This window comes from Lygodium microphyllum, chromosome 10 (assembly GCF_053477565.2).
Source record: "Lygodium microphyllum isolate KBCC chromosome 10, Lygodium_microphyllum_v1.1.10, whole genome shotgun sequence".
Lineage (NCBI taxonomy): Eukaryota > Viridiplantae > Streptophyta > Polypodiopsida > Schizaeales > Lygodiaceae > Lygodium > Lygodium microphyllum.
Genome location: NC_141144.1, coordinates 54643166 through 54666970, shown reverse-complemented (window position 1 = coordinate 54666970; position 23805 = coordinate 54643166). Strand labels below are relative to the sequence as shown.

The 23805-nt window shown below is 40.6% G+C and overlaps 1 pseudogene; it reads left to right on the top strand.

Annotated features, from left to right (window-relative positions):
* The window catches only part of LOC148030011 (polyphenol oxidase A1, chloroplastic-like), a 28091-nt pseudogene extending 7086 nt beyond the window's left edge, over nt 1-21005 (top strand).
* Nucleotides 21006-23805: the final 2800 nt, after the last annotated feature.

The following is a 23805-nucleotide window of genomic DNA, read 5'->3' as shown; positions in this document are numbered from 1 at the left end:
ACTCTTATGGCTTCTTCCTTCTCCACTAAAATGATCTTGTCCAAACCTCTATTGATCCAATTACCTTTGAGATAGCTATCAAACCCATCATTGGTAGACTTGGAGAGCTTGACAATCTACTATGATATATTACAATTGTTTGATTGTTTAAGTTTCCAATATAATGGCTAAGGCTTTGATTTTTCCCAAGCTTCATTGGCCTAGAGCCCTTGGCCCTTCCAAGAAAGTTGTCTAGATCTTCAATCTCAATCCACACAACAAACCACAATAGTATAAGATATAATATATTTATCTATAATGCATAATAAAGTCTATCATAAAATCAATGGGTAACTTCGAATTATATTTCATACCTTAGGGTGTTCATCTTCTTCGAGAAGACTATCATCATAAAGATTTATTGAACTCTTGGGTTTCTCATCTGATGGAGACTTCAATCTCTCTTCATACCCTACATCATCAATAGGAAGTCTCTTCTAGACCTACAAGAACTCTTCTTCTGTAGGTATCCCCCCCTTTTCGTATTCTACGATCTGATTAATACATGTATGTAAGGCTATAGAGCTGTCTTGGAAATTCTCTCCCTCAACATCAAGACTTGCTAGTGGTTCTTGTTCATAACCTATAAAATTCATGTCATTTTGGCCCCAACCTGCAAGGATTGCTAAGCAATAATCTTCTCTAAGATCAAAAAGATGTTGAATATCATTTAGCAACACATATCTCTTCTTGTTTATAAGATAAGTGGGAAATGTTGGAACACATGCAAAAGGACCTTCTTCATCAACCTGTGCACTTGGCTCGATCTCCTTTTCTTCCACCATTGTGATATTGTCACTCTTAAACAAACCTACATCAAAACCTTGGACAAGTTGATTCTCAATATCTTCTTGAACATCTCCTCCTTCTCTTCGACCTCCTTATCCATACTTGCAATATCCTCTAGCTTTCCCTGTTGGGCTATATCTGGAGAAGAATTTTCCATGTACTGAAGATACACAATAAATCCAATGTCCTTGTGGATCAAAAGGCATTGGTGTTGATACCTGTGGAAAGGGCAACATGTTTCTCTCTTCCTAAATTCCTCATCAATGAGGTTGAACCTGCCTAGCTGGCTGTACTGGTGGCTCCCATGACATCACTATAATGAACAAATCCATTGACTTCTAAACCTTGCACATGTCTATCATAAAAATATATGTACTTCTTAAGTTTATCTTCAAGATCCTCCAATAACTCTTTCAAATCAAAAGGAACATTGAAAATTTCCCTGATATAGCTAAACTTGGAAGAATTTCCAGTTGTCTGTAAGAAATCAAAGAGCCTATCATCAGAAGTCTCCATTAGCTCCTCCTCATCCATTTCTTCCAAAGATAGCTTTCTCTTTGTCATCTTGACCAACAAAAGATTTATCCCTACAAACAAAGCAGAATGGCAATAATGTCCAATAAAACATGATAGAACCATGGAAAGAGGCCCCAAAATCGTGTTTTCCAAGACAAAAAATCAAAAAATGAGAAAAAATTTTAAGTGACCGGTGAAACACGAAAACAAGTGTCCAGAGGCAAAAGCCGGTGAAGAAATTGCGTTTCACCGGACACTACTTGAAAACGAGAGTTATCTCAACATTTCACGCGGTGAAACGCGACAATTAGCAACACACCACTAACCAGAGACATTATTTCGTGTTTCATCGGTCAATAGATGCAGAACAAGAAGAGAAACATGAACTATGAATTAATTCTATTAAAACACAGAAATTTATGATAAAATCCTTTCTAGAAGTGTCATGCTCCTTTTGAAAGACACAAAGCACATGGCATCTGTAATTTTTCAAGTGTTATTAAAAATTCTTTCTATACTAATCAATGAGATTTTATTCAAATACTTGTAATAACAAAATTTTGTTACCTATCAGAAATTGTTGAACTGCTCTTCAAACAAGGAGCAAGGACCTTGAAGGGAAATCGAAACAAAATTTCAGGAGGAAGAAAGACAATATTGGAGAAGATGATTTCGAAAAGCTTTTATATTGATTGTCAAACGTGTGTTGATAGTTCCAACGAAAAAATTTACGTAATGATGGCAAAATAAACGCGACCGCAAATTTTGACAAAATTTTCAATATTTTCGCACGCACAAAATACCTCAGAATACATATGCACGTGTCTCACTTAACACACCGTATCAAATATCTCAGAAGACATGCGCACTCCCTTTTTTTGAGAATAATAGTCTCAGAATACGTCGCACATTTTTTACTTAACAGTTCGCCAAGTAATGCATGTACCATCAATTTTAAAAAAATCCCCCAATAAAGGGAAACAATGGCCAAATTTGTTTCATATTTTTATGGTCATGGAGCACATTTTCATGGTTTTCGTGGTCATGTAACAGGGTCTTCGAGCTGTAGTTGTGAAGAACATATTTGCGTTTCACCAGAGTTATTGACAAAATTGGTTTTAAACGAATTTTTCCCAACAAAGCGCCAAACAAGGTATGGTTTTCTGCACTTTTCCTTAATGTTTTATAACATTATGAGCCTATGAGCACTATAAATAGACTTTTTCCCTAGTGTGAGCCTATGAGCACTATAAAGAATTATTTTTCCCTAATGTTTTATAACATTGCTTCTATGGCTTTAATGGTGTAGAGATTTTAGGTAATTGTTATGGCATTCCTTAGATTAATGTTTTGTTTTTCTTAGTTTTTTTTATTCTTTTGCTATTTATGTGTTGTCTGGTGAAACGCGAAAATAACATGCTGCAAGGAGGTCTCTCTTCTTAAACTCGCGTTTCACTGGACACACTAGACAAGAAGTAACATGTCTTTTTTTGGCAAATGGCTAGGACTAAAGCAACAGCAAGGAAGGAAAAATTTGATCCTAGGGGTTTAACATCAAAGATTCATCAATCTTCAAAGCCTCAGAAGCTCTCTACAAAGTCAAAGCCAAAGACAAAGTTTTCTCAAAATGTCATGTGCCTAAGGGAGATTAGGAAGGCAATAAAGGCTCTTAACAATGCAATTCCAAAGTTGTCTTTTCAAAGGCTTGTCAGGGAGATTTGTGACAAATATAGTTTGGATAGTTTCAGATGGACAAGAACAGCCCTTAATTGTATACAAGAAGCCACATAGGATTTCTTAGTTGAGTTTTTTCAAGATGCCTATATTTGTGCTGCTCATGCTCATACGCTCAAACTCATGGACAATGACATGGTAATTCTTAGGAGGCTAAGATATAGATTTTCAAAGGTCCTTGAGCCAATTCCCCTCACTGATGAGAAGACATTTAATATCCTTAATGTGCCCCCAGCTAGGAGAAATAAAGATGATTCTGGTCCCAAGGTTGAGGATGTCACCCATGAGAGGGATACAAGGCAACATGAAAAAGAGGAGAAAGCTAAAGAGGAACATGCAGATAAATGGAGAGAGTATAGGAGGCAAAGGGCTGAAGAAAGGGAAGCAAAGCAACTAGAGCCCTTTGAAAATGAGCTGGCCACCTTTCTTGAAGCAGTTAATCCAAAAGGATTCAATGTGTTTTGTTTCTTACCTGGTGACTTAGGCAAAAGAACTGAGATTATCTCCTTTAATGTTGCATATGTTCAGATTCTTAAGGATAAAAGAAGAGAAATAAATGGCAGTATTATTCTTGCTAGTCTAAGGTATATCCACCCATAATTACTTCTACTTTTTGATATTTTTTTAACAATAAGATTTTTCTTGTTTATACTCACTATTTCTATGCCTTTTCTAGGTGTGTAATGCATGAGTTTCCTTTGAATATGCAACAAAAAATTGAGATTCTTGATCCATCTATCTCATTCTTTATGAGGAACGAGCTTGATACAAGTTTTGTTGAGCAGTGGTTCAATCTGATTGACTTCAATACTTTGGAGCTCCTTATAATTCCATATAATGAAAAGTAAGTGATTCAATATTCTATTAGATTTTTTGAGATTTTATCCTGCTAATTTGTTGAGATATGATTGCTTTCAGTTCTCATTGGAGCTTGATTCCAATAGACTATGTGGATAAGCAATGTTTTTTAATCAACTCTATGAAAGGAAGCCATGGAAATGCTAAATTGTAAGTTATATTATCCAAGAGCTCCTTGATATTTCAATTCTTTTTTTTTTGTAAGTACTCTAAATTTCAATATATTTTATATATAGAGGTGCAAAAAGATTAATTGAAGAGCTAGAGAAAAGGTCCCCTATGCCGTCTGATTTGCTTGCAACAATGCAATATAAACAAGTTGCGGTAAGTTATTGATTAAAATAATTGAAACATAAGTTTATTCTATGAACTACCATCTATAAATTTCATAGTTTTATTTTGTGTTGGTGGTTGCAGTGTCCTCATCAGGATGATAGCCATTCTTGTGGCTGGAGGGTGATTGCAAATGCTAGAAGAATGGTTAACTTTGTTTATCTTAATGATGATAAACATGTAAAGGTAATATGAAAGATGCTAAACTTTAAGATAGATATTCATTGCAAATAGTCCATTGATGATAAAAATATAGTCTATTGTAAGAACAATAATGAACTAAAACTCTTTTTTCTATAAATGTGTGATAGTTTTTGAAGGATTGCTATGCATCTGAGCATGTTTGGTATGTCATAGCAAAGCTCTTGAAGTATATAATGGTCAATTGTATACAACCAACAAGAGATTGGTGGGGATTTACACAATGAAGGAGATGCGGTGCCTATAACCACGAAAGGTGAAGCCACAGCTTCAACACCTTTACCCACACCTATACCCAAGGCATCAAAGAAAGGCAAAAGGACTCCTAGAAAGGATAGTTCTCAAAAAAAAGAAATAGCTTTGCCATATCGCCTTGTAAGCCCTCATATATAGAAATTTTCCCTTCAGCCCTTGTATATCTCATAGATATGGCAGATAGACATCTGCTACAAAATTTGTACATATATTTTATATTGACAGTAAAGATATCTTTTCTTGAATTTCCTTGCAGTGTATATTCTTTTCTCTCCTTTTCGATATCTGCAAAAAATAAATTACAAATGTTTGTTAGTTAGGAAGTAAGATCTTGAAATACATCTAAGTAGATATAATATGATGTGAAAACTTACTCGTTTCTTGTCAAGTTGGAATACAAAGGAGCATGGCAGTTCAATGTCTTCATTTTGTAAATCCATCCTCACTTGATATAGTGTACATGATTTTCTAATCTTTAAGATTGCAATAATATCCTCCTTGAACCAAATATCAAGATCCACTATAGGATCTTTTCTGAAATCATCAAGATTCTGGTCTAAAGCAACTAGACTACTACCAACAAAATGCCATCGACTATAGTAAAAGCTAAGGATAAAATTTTGAGTAGCAATCATATATTTACAAGCTATAGAGTCTTGATCTATCTTACATATAATTTTCCCTTCTGTCCTTGTATCCCATCCTTCATCAACAAATTGTATGACATGATCATATGTTAGTCTCTTCACTGAAAGCATGGTTTTTGTTATTCTTATCTCCATATTAGAGAAGAAATCAATAAATATATTAATAGGCATAAACAAAGTAACTTTGCTTAGCCTACTTGAGATATTAGATTTTAATGCTTTCTGGATCTCAGAAAATATATTATATCTATAGCCCTCACTAGTAGCTAGACTTGGCAAAGGCCACTCAAAGCATGAAAAATCTAGCAAAGGAAGGAGGTTTATTGATCCCCATTGGCAACGCCGCATAGGAATAATATAAGAATTGTCATAAAAGAATATTCCATTATTTGCAAGCTCTGTCTTCTTTCTGCCTCTATACATTTCTTCTCCAATTGAACCATGTATAACATCAATAACATCAATAATAGACTCCATTGGTTGCCATTCCTCAAGATTAGAGGGATAGACATCTACAAGACAAACAAATATTATAATGGAAAAACCTAAACCATGTTTAAGAAAGGAGAAACTTTAAGAATCAAATTCTTACAATTTGGTCTATGCATTGGAAGCTTTTAAGATCCACGTTCCAAACACAGCTCTCTATGCATGAACACATGTTGCACTAGTACCTCTTTGATGCTATTCTTATTTGCTCTAAGCTTAAAATCTCAGATTCTACCCTTCCAAGTAGAGATAAACAAGCTCTCATGTCTTTGCCTTTTTTCACATTTTGCTTGTTGCATGATGATCCAACTACCTTTGCTAATGATAGTAGGAATCCATCTTCCATCAGTTTGGAATGAGTTAAACACTGATATGGATGTGATTTGGGAGCTTGGACGCCTTGTTGAAGGTCGAATTTCTGTATCCATGGTAGAAGAGAGAGAGAGAGAGAGAGAGAGAGAGAGAGAGAGAGAGAGAGAGAGAGAGAGAGAGAGAGAGAGAGAGAGAGAGAGAGAGAGAGAGAGAGAGAGAGAGAGAGAGAGGACTAGGCTACCATAACGGAGGGAAAAACAATAGAGGAATAAAAGAAAGAAGGGAAAAAACTGAGCACCATGCTTTTCACTAATTTGAATTTTGATTACATCAGTCATTATCATTAATCTAGATATATCATTAAATAAAAGTATCCGAGACTCTATGCCATTAATGCAAAAGATGCCATAATCACGAATATAAGAGACTAAAAATAGATAATAAAAATACAAATTCGTAATATTATTATATTTATATGTTTTTGTAAAATTACTTTTTATTTTTTTTAAATAGAAGTTCCGTTAACAGAGGCTTTGCTCTTATTGGTCTAGAGCACTCTCTCTCCACATCCTAAAAGGCATTTTCGAGACCTCAAAACTCCCCTAACGTTATTAAGTGTGACTCCCCATCATCATCGAGATGCCAATATGAATGAACAGAGAAGGAATACATTGTTCCCATTTTCATTTGTAGCAACATCTTGACTTGAACAAGAGCCTTAAGATTTTCAAATGCCATGCTAGGAGAGAGAGATAGTCCAATGACTATGTGCTTGCTTTCAAAGGAGGCCACAAAGGCCATGCATATAAGGACACAAGTAGAGAGAGAGAGAGTGTGTGTGTGTGTGTGTGTGTGAGTGAGTGAGTGAGTGAGTGAGTGAGTGAGTGAGTGAGTGAGTGTGTGTGTGTGTGTGTGTGTGTGTGAGTGAGTGAGTGAGTGTGTGTGTGTGTGTGTGTGTGTGTGTGTGTGTGTGTGTGTGTGTGAGGGTGAGGCTAGAAATCCTTACTGATGCTATAAAAGAAGGCTTTGCAATAGCCTTTAGGTTAATCTTTATTGTGCTTACCATGCATGAGAGAGAGAGAGAGAGAGAGAGAGAGAGAGAGAGAAGGCTATAGATAGCTAGAGAAGAGAGGTTTGAGATAGATATAGAGAGACTAAGTGAAAGAAAGAGAAAGAGGGATAGAGAGACACAAGAAAATATTTAATTGAGAGAGAGAGAGAGAGAGAGAGAGAGAGAAATAGGAAAGGATATAGAGGCAAGAATAGATGAAGGGGAGAGCGAGAGGGGGGAGAGAGGAATAGGAAGAGAGATAGAGGCAAGAATAGAGGAAGAGGAGAGAGAGAGAGAGAGAGAGAGAGAGAGAGAATTGCTTTAGGTTTTTAGGCTAACTAATCTAGGTGTCGACTTGCACAAAGGATCTATGCAAGTTAGCAACAATATCTTGCTACTCTTGTGGATCATGTGTGCTATCAAGACATCCAAAGCCTAGTGTGAGGAGCAAACAAAGGAATGGAGGCACCCACATAGGGCATAATGAATGGCACCCAAAAGGAGTATTTTTTAAGTAGGACATGTGATTGCACATGCAAAAAATATACCATCTGCTCCAATGGCCTTCCAACTTCCTTTTAATACAACCGAACATCTTGTATTGAAAAGATTGTTGATATATACATCAGACATATATCTTGATAGTAGATAGAGAAGGAAAATACTAAAAATATTCATAGAAGTAAAAGGATTATTTATATTCCTAAAGTAGAGAAATATTCTTACAAGGGTAAATAAGATAGATTCATATGATTAATGATAATTATCCAAAGTATCACTCGTACAAAGGTTTATAGGATTATGAATTTGATGTCTTATTGGACTATAAATAAGAGTTGTAACTCCCATGAGAAGTAAATTGCATCTTGATAAGGATATTATGCCTAAACATGCAATTGCTAGGAGTGGGATTTACTCTTATGACCTTGTTGATCACTAAAGAGAGTTGACAACCAATGAGTATTTCTCAATTACATGTCATCATGTTGTATCCATAGATTGCAAGTTCCTAAGGATGAGTGTATAAGGGACCTAGTGTTTCCTATGTCAAAGGTAGATACTCTAAAATGCCCTAAGTAACTATGCATGGTTAATAGTTACACCTTTCTAAGAAAAAAACATTTTATGTGATATGTAGAGTCTTGGAATGCATTATTTTGACTTACAACTTAAGCATAAAATTGGGATTGCTATCTATATTGTTAAGTAAATAGTTGGACTCTTTGGAGGATCATATTGGCAAGTTTATTGACCCTTGTGGGATGCCCAAGGGTGTTGTTTGAATTGCGTTTTTATCTTGAAGAGATGTTACTCTTGTTTAAGAGAAAATATTGCTTTTATTTCACACAAAGATAGATGTCGGTTAAGGCAAGGAGCCCATAAACGATGCTACTTGATACACTGGCCAAAGGTTGAGTGGTAGGAAGGCCACCACAGAATGTTGGTTCTGTCTTATGGTAGCTTGCAAGTCCACCACGTTGGGCCTAAGATGAAGTTGGAAAACCTCCATGGCCTAACATTTGCAGACATTGAAAGACCTTATTTTAGATAAAGGGTGGGTTGTAGATTATATCCATGATACTTGGACACAGGTATCCAAGTGCTTGGATACATGTCCCAATGTGAGGGATAGAATGCTAGATTAGCATTGTACCTTGGAGAAGGTGCTGATAAATACATTATTGTTATTGTCTTCTAAATGCTATTTGATCTTATGTTTGTATGTAAATTATATGAATGAACCTCATGATAAAAGGTTAATTAAAAAAGTTGTCTTTTCATGTCAAATATAAATATGATATATTAATTAAATAACTAAAACACACCATCGAGAGAAGTGGGAGGGCGGAGATCCGTCCTATGGCTTGGAGATCCCATCTTTGAGGACGAGATTTTAAGCTGGAAAAAGAGCCACGGATGTGTCAAAATATGTCATTTAAAAGTGGAAATGAAAAGTCACTGAAAGTAGAACACACAGATCTGACAATTTTAAGTGGCCCTGGAAGACGGGAATTCAAATTACTTCAAAAGACCGACCTTCATAGTGGTTGTGGATTTTTTATTAATTTTATGGGTGTTCGATTGGAGTAGACGAGTTCCAAGTAGTTTGGGACCTTGAGACAAGCTAGCAAAATTTTTTGAATCATAATTTGAAGGCCGAACATGGAAATGGTGGGTATCCAAGGCCAAGATAAGGAGTGTAAAGGAGACTTTGTAAAGGGCGAAAGGGGGTGACTCTTGGGGGCTCCCCTTGGAGCCCCAAATTTTTCACATGAGGGGGGGGAGGGGGGCATTTTTTAAAAAACAATGTGAAAAAAACCAGGCACCCCCACCACGCCATCACAATTCATGGAGAGGGAGGGTTGGGGTTGATGAACAACCCATAGATCCGATCAAGCAAGCCTACTTCTGGCCCTCCATGGCCTATCTTCACGTGAACAATGGCTGCCTAGTTGTGCAGTGCTGAATTCAATCTTTCTTTCTCCTCTCTCTCTCTCTCTCTCTCCTCCAAGAGACCATTCATGTGGAAAATAGAAAGAGAGGAATATGATGAAGAATGCTTGTTCGGATTGATGCAAGATTGAGAGGATGCTAAGAAGTGATGTCAAGTGATGTATAGAGATTGATGGCGGGTCTGATGGCTGTCCATGTGCTCAATTTTTGTGACCTAAAACGTGCAATTTAGCAGTATGTCCATTTTATGAAGAAAATTTACTTATTTTTTAGAGTTAATGGTCCAAATGAAGTGCATATGGTATGAAAATTAGTATGAACCTTTTCCAACATGTCTTTGAGGGCTTCAAGTGATAATATGTAGAACCCATAGTTACATGTGATCGTTATTAATAATTTAAAGTTCAAAATGCAATATTTAATTGAAAAAATAAGGGATTTTTCCGTTTCGAGTGGGAAAAATATGTTCTTATGAAATGAAATGAAAGATAATGGTGAATCTCAATAATCCTAATTAAGTTAAATTAGAAAATTAGAAAATAATAGTGATTATTAATAAATAAATAAATAAATATCAAGAAAAAAGGATTATGTGCCAAAAATTACAAAAATTTATAAATATTTGCGCAGCAATGGTATCAGAGTGAAGCTAAGATCGAGGGCTTCCAATCACTTACCATCTCGCACGAAGGCAAAGCTCCTGGAACGAACGGGCTCTAGAGTCAGCATTCTCACGATGAATCGTCAATACTAGTGTGTTCCTGGCGGTGAAGAACCCCCTGATGTGTTGTTGGATCGCGAAGGACCACTCTCTGATGACGGAGGACCACTTCCAAAGCTCCCTTATCAACACATTTTTTCTCAGAGTTAGCAGAGAAGAAAGATAAGTCAATTGAAGTTTAAAATCTTAATAAGCTTTATAAAAAAAGCTTAAACTCTCTAAATTCCATTGTGATGGCAGTAGTATGCACTAAACAGTGTCAACATCAGCCAAAACATGCCGCCGTCTTGTCAAAATCCCAAAAAAAATCATAAAGTTTTTTATAAAGCTTAAATTTTTTAAGATTACTAAGGCTCAAAATTCCAATTTTCAATCTTTCCCATAGTGGTTGTTCACATTAAATCAACCCCAAACTAGTTTTGCAACTTGAGCAAGCCCCTGTTCGTACCTGCACTCTGATAGAGCCAATTTCCAACAAACAAATTGCTATACATAGTCTACAAGGATGAAGTATTCGTTGGAAGAAGAATTTCATTAATTTTCGTACTTGTAAAAAGAAGAAAGATTGCAAAATGCCATATTTTTAAAAAAAGAAGCAAGCCTTGTAAACCCAACCTTGAGCAACACTCATCCCACTAACAAGATTTCGAATGTGTGAGGTTGTTTGAAATTTTGCAAGATGTTCGATCAAAATATGGAAAATTTTATGGTCGAAGGTGATGTATCGAAACCAACGGTGGTGGACCTAATTATGATGCAGCTTCAAGAGGAATGAAGAGCACATCAAACTTTGCAAGCTCAACTGGCTACTCTTCAACGATCCATTGTTGATCAAGATGGACCGCAACCCCTTTGAAAGATGTTATATGACGTACGATTGATGCAACACTTGAAGCACAATCTACCATGAAAGAAGCTAAGATAAGTAAAAGAAATTTCAAATTCCGTACTTTTAATGGGCTACGTGATGGAAAACATTTTCTTGCTTTTATCAGTCAATTTGATGATTATTTCCATGAAGAACAGTATGCCATAAAAGACAAACTCAAGTGTGTCACTAACCATTTAGTGGAAAAAGTATCGTTATGGTGGATTGTTGTCCGCAAAAGTATTGATTGTCCTTCTACGTGGGAGGCTTTTCAAAAGAAAATTTTGCATAATTTTTTTCCATCTCAATTCCATGAAAAAGCAATCAACCAGTGGGATCCTCTGCAACAAAGAGATCATGAGCCTATTTTGCAATACACTTAGCATTTTTGGAAAGCATGATTGGAACTTCCAATGCTTGAAGACATACCAGAGGTGATCCACAAGTGCAAGTTTATGTCTAGTCTGCTTAGTAACTTCTATGCGCAGGTGAACATGTTTAAGCCAACAACTCTGGAGGATGCAATTTCTTTAGCCCAAGATATTGAAGACAAAATTCGTGGACGAGAGAAGTGACCACAACAATTTCCAACTCGGGTGTGTAAAAAGAAGGGAGCTGAGCATAGTGACCCAAGGAGAACAAGGCATTGGCCTCAGGTCCTGTCTCGGTACCCAAGAACCTACCAAACCCTCGCGAGGCGACACTTAATCCTTTCTAACACTCACTTTTATTTTCGCTCCAACCTTCTGTTATTTTTATTTTTCCAGCTATATGCCACCCCTAGGAAGACAAGGCATCGGCCCTGGGTCTGACTCGTCCCCAGGAACCTACCAAGACTTTGCAAGGTAATAAACAACTGCTCAAGGATTTTTCTTTCTTTTCTATTTGATGTTTTTAGGGGTTAGAACCCCTTTTTACACACCTCTGTGTATTCATATATTTTCTTTCAGATATTTAGGGTTTTTCCTTTTGGGTGTTTTTAGTAGGCTTCTCTAGCTACATCATAACTAATAGAAACTCCTAGAGCAGTCGTCTAGCAGGCCAACAGAATAGGTCCACTAGAACTTCCTTCGAAAATAGGTCTTTCAATGCCTAACAATGCCTTTACAGGAGGCAACAACTACTCAGACCTCCCATAAACATACATAACCTAAACCTGGGACTTCATGCCTGGATCGTCGGTCCCCAACAAACAAAAGAAAGTAACCCTCATTGGCATATATATCATTAATTGCTTAAGGGCAAAGACTAGAAAAGGGGATGAAACCACCTGGAATGGCCACAAGAAGCTCCTCCGCAGCAAAGGCTCCCTCCAGCGACTTCATCAACCTGTATGATGCAATCACTAAAACAACAAACCATTAATCGTACCTGCACCAAAGAGACATAGAGCCCTCTTGGCCTAAAGAAATCAAACATAAAAACCTTAAAACAACTAGCCCTCTTGGCCTAAAGAAATCAAATAAACCAACTCATATAGATCCCAAGCAGGCAGATATACGAAATATGCTCTATTCCAAGGGAAAAAATAGGGCTCTTAGCCCTAAACTAAATGCATCAAGTTATGACCCTTACCTCGTGCATATACAACAAGAGGCGTACGCATAACATGTCGTCTAACCAATCTATGGGTCCAGGATAATAGTGATAGATGGGTCTTTGCTACTCTTTGCATTACCCATATCAACCATTGCCTGCCATATAACGCATGGTTTGATAACATTTCCCACAAGCGACCAGGTCTTGTCTCATTATCAAGAGCAACATCCAGACTAGGATCACAGTTGAAGAAGAGATCCTCTTCATAAGAAAAATTGGCTAGTGAATCCGCAAACTGATTCCAAGAACGTAGAATCAGCACGCTCTCAAATTCATCAAGTAGGGTTATAGCAGTTTGATGATACATATGAAAAATAGGATTCCAGATTGTATATGTCTCATTGAGTTAATTTAAGATCAGCTGGGAATCCCCTTTTACTAACAACTGTCGAATACCACCTTTCTTGACAACAGTCAATCCCATAATCAAGACTTTATACTCTGCCATATTGTTAATGAATCCTACCCCGAGATAAGCTGCTAATTTCATTGTAACTCTACGTCGAGGATCTCGAATAACTACTCCAACATTCCCTTTTTTATTAGGACCCCTGGACACCCCATCAAAGTATAATGTGTACATCCACAATGGGTTTACATAGCCAGTCATCCAGAACTTCCCTATTCGTAATTATGATAGTCAAAATTCAACATATGGAGAGGATGAACTGACAGCTCCATCCCACCTTCTTCATTAAAGACTACAAGGATGCTCGTCAAAATCTCCCAAATGAATGTCTGTGGGAGGTCTGAGTAGTCGTTGCCTCCTTAACCTAAACCTGGGACATAACCTAAACCTAGGATAGAAGACCTTAATCTCCCAAATGAATGTCCCGTCGTCTTGCTTAGTCGCTTTATAACCTTTACTCTACCAGATAAGCTTTCCCTGATGATATCTTTGCTCGAGATATGGGTGCTCCAAATAAGGAATTAACCACCCCATCAACTAGTTTAAGCTCTCCTACAGGTCTCAAATCAACCTCAGTATGGACCTACAATGCATTTAGCACATTAGCATACTCAGAAATAACAAGGTTTAATCTTATTAAGATTAACCTTATTCTTAAATTCTACTCCCTATAGATCGGCTAGTAAAGTTGTGGACTTATTTTTACCTAACCTAACTATCTTGTAAGGGCCATCCCATCTAGGCTCTAGCTTCCTTGGAAATAGCTCCCTATGCGCATCATAGTATAGAACTAACTGTCCCTTCTTAAAAGTGTATTTATTCGATTTTAGATCATGCAACCGCTTCATTCGATGCTTAGCCACTTCTTGGTGCAACAAACTCTGCAATTTGAGCTCATCCAAGTGGGCTATAGTCGTAAAAAGCTCAAATAGGACATCTTCATCACCCAAAGAATGATTGATTGCGAATCTTATGGTCGGCAACTCAATTTCTAAGGGCAAGACGCACTCCTCCCCATAAACTAATTTGAATGGGGTGTGGCTAGTGGCTCGCTTAAACATCATGTTATATGCCCATATTGCCACATATAATTTTGTATCCCACTCCCATTTCTTTTCGGAGACTATCTTGGATAGGATACCCACAAGCTACTTATTGGTACTTTCAACTTGTCCATTTTCTTGTGGATTATAGGGGGTTGTCTTATTATGCTTGATTTTCCATGCTTCAGTCAAGCTTTTAATCACCTTGTTCAAAAATGGGTTTCACGATTCGATACTATTTCTTTTGGCGAACCAAATCGACATACTATTTGCTCCAATAGGAAACTGGCAGTTTCCTTTGCATCGTCTTTCCATGATGCACGTTCTTTCCATCACTTAGTAAAATAATCAGTCGCTACAATAATATATCTTTTCTGTGCAGTAGACGATGGAGTAATAGGGCCCACAAAGTCGATCCCCCACTACTCGAACAGAAGGATCGCCATAATAGGAGTGAGTGGTTGCTTCCTATTCTCTTGGCTATCATGTCGTTGATAGATGTTGCATCTTTTAACGTACTCAAATGCATCCTAGAAGATGGCCGGCCACCAATATCCCACCCTCAAGGCTTTTTGCATTGTTAGCCACCCAGCAAAATGACCTCCATAAGCAGAGTCATGGCACTCTTCTAAGATAAAAGGGACCTCGTCAAGCATTACGCATCAGCAATAGATATTGTCTACCCCTTGCCGATACAATGTGCCTGCAATTATTATAAATTTTAAAGCATGCTGCTTAACCTTTTGCTTTTCTGACTTTGATAGACCAACTCCAGTCTCTCTCATTGACAAATAATGTGTTATCGCCGCATACCAGGAGGAAATAGATGCCATGTCAATCTTAAACAATGAGTCCCAGTCACTACCTTTAGCTAGAGCTTCCTTTTGCTCCCCAAAGTCCACAAGGAACTCTACAATACCCTTCAACCTGGGTGGCTTGCTCTTAACCTCATAATCAAACTCTTGTAAAGTGATTAACCACTTTGCCAAAAGGTCGAGCGGTTGGTAGCTTATTCATCAGCAACCGTAGTCTTCCGCCTTCGTATAAAGGAAAACCTTCTCATAAAGGATGTAGTGCCTGAACTTTTTAGTCGCAAAGACCATCACAAGGCACAACTTTTTCATATAAGTATGATTAATTTTGGATACACCCAGTTTCCGACTGGCAAAAGCAATCAGGTGATACTACTTCTCTTCCCACATCTCCGCTAAATAGCAACTAATGCTATGCATCGTAGTTGCTGAAAAGATATAAAAAATTCCGCCCCTCTTCAGTTCTTTTAGCACAGGTGCTCTTAGAGTTCCTATTTTACATCCTCGAAAGCCACTCTACAAGGGTCACTCCACATAAACAAACAGTTAAAGGATAACAGATTTGTTAATGGCAACATTCTTTCTGCCAAAGCGTTTATGAACCGTTGATAATATCCAACTGATGAAAAAAAGTTGTGGACTTCTTTAGGGATTCATGGTGGACTCATGGAGACTATAGCTTTGCTCTTTTCAAGATCCGTCACAATCCCTACCGGGCTAACTACATGGCCTAGCAGGAGCCCATAAGCTATGCCAAAAACGCACTACCTCGGATTGAGAGCTATGCAAAATTGTCTGCATCACTCAAAACATTTTTGTAAAATAATCAAACATCTATCTCTCATGGTGACTGCCCCTAAATCGTCAATAAATACCTTCAGCTCCTCCCTAGGGAAATGTCATCAAAGGTCTTATCGACAGTTTGTTGCCAAGAACCAGGCGCATTGCATAGACCAAATGCCATCACATGATACGCAAAGGTTCCGAAGACTGTTATGATCGTCATTTTGAGCTTATCCTCTTATGCGATCGCCATCTGATTATAGCCTACAAAACAGTCCATGAATGAATATATCTCCCTACCCGCCAATTGATCTAGAATCCGGTCAATAAAAGGCATTGGGTGGTAATCCTTAATTGTTTGCTTGCTTAACTCTCGAAAGTCCACACACAACTAGATTTGATTATTTTTCTTCTTCTTGATCACAACTGGTGAATACCAATCTGTGTGCTGCACAAGGAAGATCAAACCCGCTTTTCGTAATTTATGTAACTGAAATGGCATATACCTGACTTTGTGTCGCACAGGATGGCTTCTTTCCTTCAACAATATTGTATGGACAGTGAGGCTGGGAAGAATGCCCCTAAGTTCATTGTAACCCCAAGCAAAAATATCACGGAACTCTTGGATCATAGTGACATAATCCTCACGTTCCTCTGCACTAAGCATGGACCCTAGCTTTATTGGCTGCTCAATGTTTGTTGTACCAAGGTCTAGCTCGATAATATCTGTGTCCCTTATTCTATCTTGAGATTCTAATGGCTCGTTCAGCATTACTTGATAGACGTCTCCTGTGGTCGATCCCTCTTTGGATTCGTCAGTCGATGACGTCTCACTTGCAAAGGCATCTTCCATTGTCTCTAACTCTATAGAAGACAGGGGAGCTCACTCATGGAGGGGAGCTACAAGCTCTACCCGGAGACCTACGGACCGTCAAGCGTTTCAACCCGAGTGGCCATGGCTACCTCTCACATAGCCGACGCGCCATGCCTACCTTACGAGTGTAGTGAGCTTATCTTGATGCTCGATCGAGTACCCTCTCCTCTCTTGCACACTGGTAGCTCCACGATCCTTGTGGCAAGCTCAAGCAACCTCAATCCCTCTCCCATGAGCTCCATCCTCGATAGCCGCGCGCACAAGAGAAGAGAAGAATAGAAGAGGAGATGGTGAAGAGCTTCACCCTCTTGATCCCTCACTCCCACACACTCTCACACTCCCTCTCTCAAGAGCACACACAAGCAAGAAGAAGGGAAGAAGAGAAGAAGAAGGGAGCCACTTTTTGCCACACACAAGAATGAGCTTCTCATTCACTTTTGAACTTTATATACATATCCTCCCTTCTTTGGGTGGTGATCAAGCGTTTCAAGCCGAGCGGCCATGGCTACCTCTCACATAACCGACGCGCCATGCCTACCTTACGAGTGTAGTGAGCTTACCTTGATGCTCGATCGAGTACCCTCCTCTCTCTTGCACACCGGTAGCTCCACGATCCTTGTGGCAAGCTCAAGCAACCTCAATCCCTCTCCCATGAGCTCCATCCTCCATAGCCACGCGCACAAGAGAAGAGAAAAGAAGAGAAGAGAAGAAGAGAAGAGGAGATGGTGAAGAGATTCACCCTCTTGATCCCTCACTCCCACACACTCACTCCCTCACACTCTCACACTCCCTCTCTCAAGAGCACACACAAGAAAGAAGAAGGAAAGAAGAGAAGAAGAAGGGAGCCACTTTTTGCCACACACAAGAATGAGCTTCTCATTCACTTTTGAACTTTATATACATGCCCTCCCTTCTTTGGGCACTCATCCCCTTTTTTTACGAGGCCGGCCATTGGCCTAAGCCCATTTCTCATTTTCCACCATTCTAATTTATCCTATTCCCAACTAATGCATACAATTTGCATAAGAGCAAGCCTGGCACTCTTTTACAAGGATTCGGGAGCACTTCCACATTTAATGGTGCGCCTTTTACTCTTTTGCTGTCTCGAGGTGACACTGAGACTTTCTGGGGGGTTGTCTCTCGAGCATCAGAAAGATATGCTGGTTTTCTAATTGGCTGGTAAAAAATATGTAGTCGGTCGTCCCTCGAGTATCAGAAACGCTTGATCAACAAGCCAGCCCTTAAGAGGATGGTATTGGAGGGATTTATCCTGGAGGAACCCCCCCAAATTCTACTTTGATAAAGATATTTTTGTCTTCGCATTGAAGATCTGTGTCTTTGATTTGAAGATCTTTGTCTTTGATTTCAAGATCTTCAGTGCTGCGTTGAAGATCTTCACCCTTGCATTGAAAATCTTCAGGCTTGTGGAATCAATAAGTGATCCGTACATCTTGAGGCGTTAGGCATGCATCTTTGGAAGATGAGGTTCCAAGATCTATGCCAATGGCAGATCTATTACTAAGTACTCCTTTTGCTTGATTTGGTTCAATCATGGTAGTCATCAGCAGGCAGATGGTTGGTGACATGAAGCATGTTGGTCTATCCAATCCAATGCAAAAAAACTCCTGAAATAGCAGCAATGGTGTCATGTCCGGCACATGGGAAAATTTTTTGTCATTAAAGGATGCCGTGGGTGATCTTCTTCAGCTGAGTAGCCAATTCTTGAAACTTGAACATAACCTGTAAGAAAAGTTGTGCACTCCCTAAGGGGTGTGTCTGCCTCTCCGTGTAGTGTGTGGTGCCCATGGTGGCAGTGGAACTGGGAGATGGGTCTAACCTTGGGAAAGCCCTTGGTAATGTTCCACACTTGAGGACCCAGTTCATGTGTCATTGGAGGTGCGGTGCAAGTCTTAGGGTGACAGGTTTGAAAGTCCTTCCCTTGATGTGCCCTAAGTGTGAAGTGGGGAAGGGGCTAGGGAGAACCCTAGGTGCAGTGACTGTGGTGCACAACAAGGCGAAGGGAAGTTGCAAGCGCATCATGTGAAGTCCTCTTTCTCTTATCTTTGCTTAGTAGTAGATTCATCCCTTGGCTTTGCTATTCTTTCTTGTTGTCTCTTATTTCTAGTTCACCTTTTCTTTTGTTGCCTTGTGGCTTTTTTTTTTTTGAAGAGGCTATACATAGATGCATGTGATACAAGGGCATGACAGGAGTTTAATCCTCATCATCCGAATGGCGGGTAGGAGATTATGGAGGGCGAGGGGCCTTGTTAAGGAATCTGTGACTCAGTAAGTAGCCCTTGAGATTGAGGCGGGTTTTGAGAGTGATGGTGGAAAGGAAAGGGTGGTTACACTGTGTGAATTTACTATCGCTCATATCCTCAAGCAGTGCAATACAGAAGGATGGCAAAAGAGTAGTGTGCATCATGAGGTGAGTCATGGTGCTGCTATCTATGGCATTAGGGTCGAAGTAAAGGGGTGGGAGGTGGCGTTCTTGAGGTGCAGGCTCTTGGTGGATTAGGACCCTAATTAGTCTAAGATAATTACATGAACTTGAGCATTACTCTATTTAGTGTAGTGGGAAGCTCAAAGCTCAAGTCGAAGGGGTTGCGGGCACATTCCTGCTGTTCCCATATGATCAACTCTGCATGGAATCCAGCGGGGAGGTCCTCAGGGCGCGGTGGGAGAGGGGCAGGTTGTCTTGGGACAGGTCTAACGTTCAGCATCTTCCTTGCCTTCTCCACCATTTCTCTTCTGCGCTTAGCCAGGGCTGCTTTCCTCTCAGCAGATGTGTCAGTGGGTTGCACTTCATCTTGTCGTGGAGGAGGGGGTGGTGGGACGTAGTCCTCCTCTTGAGGTCCCAGATCAAACTCTGGTTCACCCCCTTATGCTTGCACGTCTTCTTGCACCTTCTCTTCTGTGAAGCCAAGCTCGTTGATTTCTTGCACCGTCAGGCCTACCTGTATAAGGTATTTTCTTTGCTCCTCCAGGCTCTGCGGCGGGCCTCCTAGTTGCATGGTACATGCAGGCCTGCTATTAGGGCTCTGCATGTAATGGCTAGCTTCTTCTGCAGGCTGATCATTGGCCTCGTTTTCTTCTGTTTTGGTGGAGTGAAGCAACGTGTTGAGAAAGTGTGCTGCTGGGCTATCATAGAGAGCTAGGTAGCCTCTGCCTAATTTTCAGCCAATACTCTATCTCCTTCTGTTTTGGCCAATCCGCATGCCAGGTTTCGTATCCTCCTTTCGTTGTGGTCAGCCCATTCCTTCTCTCTCTTCTCCATATCTTCCAGGCTCTCCCCCTGATGGAGGGTCATAGCCATGAGTCGTTGCTCTTGGTCTTCGAGCTCGCGGTGTAGACGGGACTGCTCCTGGTGTTCATTGGTGATCTGCGCATTGAGCTGATCTAGCTTCACCTGCATTCTTCGCACCTGCTCTCCTCTTAGCTGGTCTAGCTCTGCAGTTTTCTGTTTGATCTTCTCAAGCTGGTTTTGTGCCTCCAGGTTGACTACAGTGAGTTGGTCGTTCTTGCACCGCAAGTGAGCAGTGGTCTCCCTCTCTCCGTTGAGGTGATCCATTAGGATTTTTCTTCTTCCCTCCCAGGCAGCATCACGTTCCTTTAGGGCTTTTGCTTCTTTTGCATCTCTATTGCTGGCTTCCTCCTTTAGCACAGCAATCTCCCTTTGGTATTCTGCTATCTGTTTAGTTTTCTCCAGCTAGAGAGTGGCTCTTGATTCTCGCTCTGTTGCCAACTCTTCCATCGCAGTTCTCCTTTCTTCCTTGGCCTTTTCTAGCTGCGAGAGCAGCTCTTTAATATATTCATCGTATTGGCCTGTTGGAGGTGGGGGATGGGACATGGTGGCAGTGGTGATAATGGCTTTTGTTTTGTCTTTTAAGCTCTGGCATTGGCTCCACATCAGCCGTGGCTGCCCTCTTCACTCCTGACACTGGGGTGGCCATGCCCGCTTCTCTTGCCAACTCCCTTTCCACCAAGAACTACAGCCATGTGACCATATTACTCTCATCGACCTTTGGCGAAGTTCCTGAGGCGAGGATGGTTATTACGGAAGCAACAAGGCTAGTTGGCACAAAATTGGTAGGGACAGGCGTGATGGCCTCCTTGCCCTTGCCCTCTGCGATCGGTGGCGGGACGGGATCTGGCACGTTCAAGCTCGTGCCCGGGTTCTCATCCTCTTGGGGTGGGGTTTTCTTTCTTTGCCATTGATGTTGCTCCACAGATAGGCGAATTACAAGTTCCACATCTTCTTGTTCCTTCTTCCTCAAGGCCTCTTCCTCCTCCTCAGCCCTTCTTTTCCTCTCCTCTTCGGCCCTTCTAGACTCCTCTTCCATTCTTTGTGCATCCTCTTTTTCTTTCCTTTTCCTCTCTGCTTCTTGGGCTCTTGACACTCTTTGCGCTTTTTGCAGTTCTTCTTTCTCTTTCTTCCTCCTTTCTTCTTCCCTTTGATGTTGGAAGCACTTAGGGCACTGCTCTCTTTGCTACTGATGGTGCTGTTCCTCTTGCTTTTCTTCTACATCGCTACTCTCATTAGTTTTTGTTTCCTCGTCAGAGCCAAAGGATTCTTCATAGTGTGGTGAGGGTGGCGGTCTCTCCTGCTCCTCCTCTACTGCTCCTGCCTCCTTTACCGCTTCTTCAATGAGGGCAGTTAGTACACCTCCATATCCAATGAATGATGCTTTGGAGGCGGCCTTCTTCCTGTCTTTTGCTGCTAGGGATTCACCTCCAGCAGGTTGGCTTCCCAGATCCAGCGCTACGGCGGCCTTCTCAATTGTGTGTCTTACATACTCATTCCAGTCGACCTCTTCTAGTGCATTGGCCGCAAGGCTTTCGAGCACAGGCACATTTATTCTGCCCATATAGGTAGTCTATCGATGGCTGGAGAAGAGGGTGTGCATGACTTTAGCATGCATGCAGATTTCGTCATTAGGGATGTCTTGGATGTTGACTCCGTCATTGGACCGTACCTGGTTCCTATCCATTTTTAGCATGGTGAAGACATCCCTTTTTGGTCTCTTTATGGCCCTTGATTCCAGGCCCAGTGCCTTTTCTACTAGTTCCTTGCTTAAGGGCACCTTGACTTGCCTCGCAGCATCCCCCCTTCCCACAGTCACCGTGGCACTCTTGGAGGCAGAGTCGAAAGTTTGTAAGAACTCAACACACCTTGCATGATCCACCCTTTGCTCCGCCTTCTCCACATACTTGGTCATTTTGCACTTTTCTATGACCTGCTTAGCTACTTCCTCTGTTTCCACGACCCTGGATAGGTTGTGGACAGTTCGGAAATTCAACCGTCCGTAAGCTTGAATTTCCAAATTCGGCATGTATTTTTGCTTTTCTTCTTCTGTGAAGGGAAGCTTATGAGTGCGATCGTGATGAGCCATCTTGGGTTCCTGCCCAGCAAAAATACTTTTCATTAATCACAAGTGGAAAAGGAAAACATGGCTAAATGAAGCTAAGCATGAAAATTACGCAAACAGGCATGCAAAGAACTTGAATAATTTTGCTCACTAATTTTTATTTTGATCAATACTGAGTTCAACCTTTCAACAATTATTTATGCCTTCTTGGCCTTCCTCTCCCTCGAAAAGATGAAAATCCTTCCTAGGATTTGAATGAAGTGGTGCGGATATCAAAGGTGATTATGATGGGGTGTTCCGGCTAACAACCACTCATAAAATGCAGGGTTGTACTCAAGTTAAGCGTGACAATCGAGTTCATAGGGTTGTACAAAAACTTGGGAGATATAGGTCAAGACATCGTGAAAAATATCTCCGGTATTAAGGCGGCTTGCAACGTGCAGTTCTTCTTCCGTAAGGAATTGGTCAATGTAAGGATGGGCTAGGACCTAGTCATCTAAGTGTTGGTTCCGGGTAATGGCCAAAACTCTAAATGAAAGAGGTGCCACATAAGTAGGATCGTACTCTATGGTTTTGATTGCCCTCCTTTGTTCAGCATTTGTCATGATACGACAGCCTTTCTTTTCCCATTGGGTCCGCAGAGTGAACCACTGATGTAAGAAAAAGGAAGTTGAGCTTGCAAGTTGCGTGAGCTCATGTAATTCTTGTTCGGGAGCAGAACGAGAAGGCTTATGGTATGAGGTGATTAGTCGCCTAAGAACAGCTTGCTCTTTTGAGATTTCTTTATTTGCTATTAGTTCAGCAGCAATCTTAGGGAATTTGACGGTCATAAACTCGTATTCCTCCCAAGTGCATGGTAATGCACAAACATCGGAAGCAAGTGGTTCATCAAGAAGACCTAGGTCCAACTGCTCATAACTCCTTGCAAATGTGGTGAAGGTGTGGTCTAACACCTTAATGCAGGTCACAAGGTCATCTCCCGAAGTTTCAGCAAGGTCTTTAGCCAAGGAAAGGAAAGAGCGCACCGCATAGGAAGGCCTAAGACCTGCTGGTGGTGATGGTGCAATTGAGCTGGACAGCAGTGACTCCATTGTTGGTGTCACGGGTGTGGCTTTGCACTTCGCAGCACTTTGAAGTGCTATAGGAAGCTTTGGTGGCATGGAAGTTGTGCTAGGTTCTGAGTGCACAGTCACGGAAGTATTCAACTCTTTTGAGTGAGGTAAGCTTGAGGCTTTTAGCGATTGCTTGGGTCAATAAATTAACTAGGACTTATGAGTCACAGCCAGCAGTGGTTTGCTAACTACAGCCCGGGTGCTATGTTTGCAAGCCTCTCTCACTGGAGTGAGGTTGCTTGGAGATGAGCCTTTAGACTTGCCCTTCTTAGGCACCCAAATCCAGGGGTTGCCTTCATAGTAGCCTTGTACTCGCAAGAGATCCTTGGGGATCCATCGCGGCGTGGTTGTGTGCCTACGTGGATAGCGTCCAAATTGCCTCTTAGGCTATGATGACTGATTGTTTTGGCGTTTAGAAGCACGTTTGGGTGATCTACCCGGAGGTGGTCTTTGCTGCTTTGGCACCCATATAAGCTTAGACTCCTTGGCCTTGTGAGCACTCTTGGTGGGTTTGGGTCTAGGGTCTAGAGCTTGGCG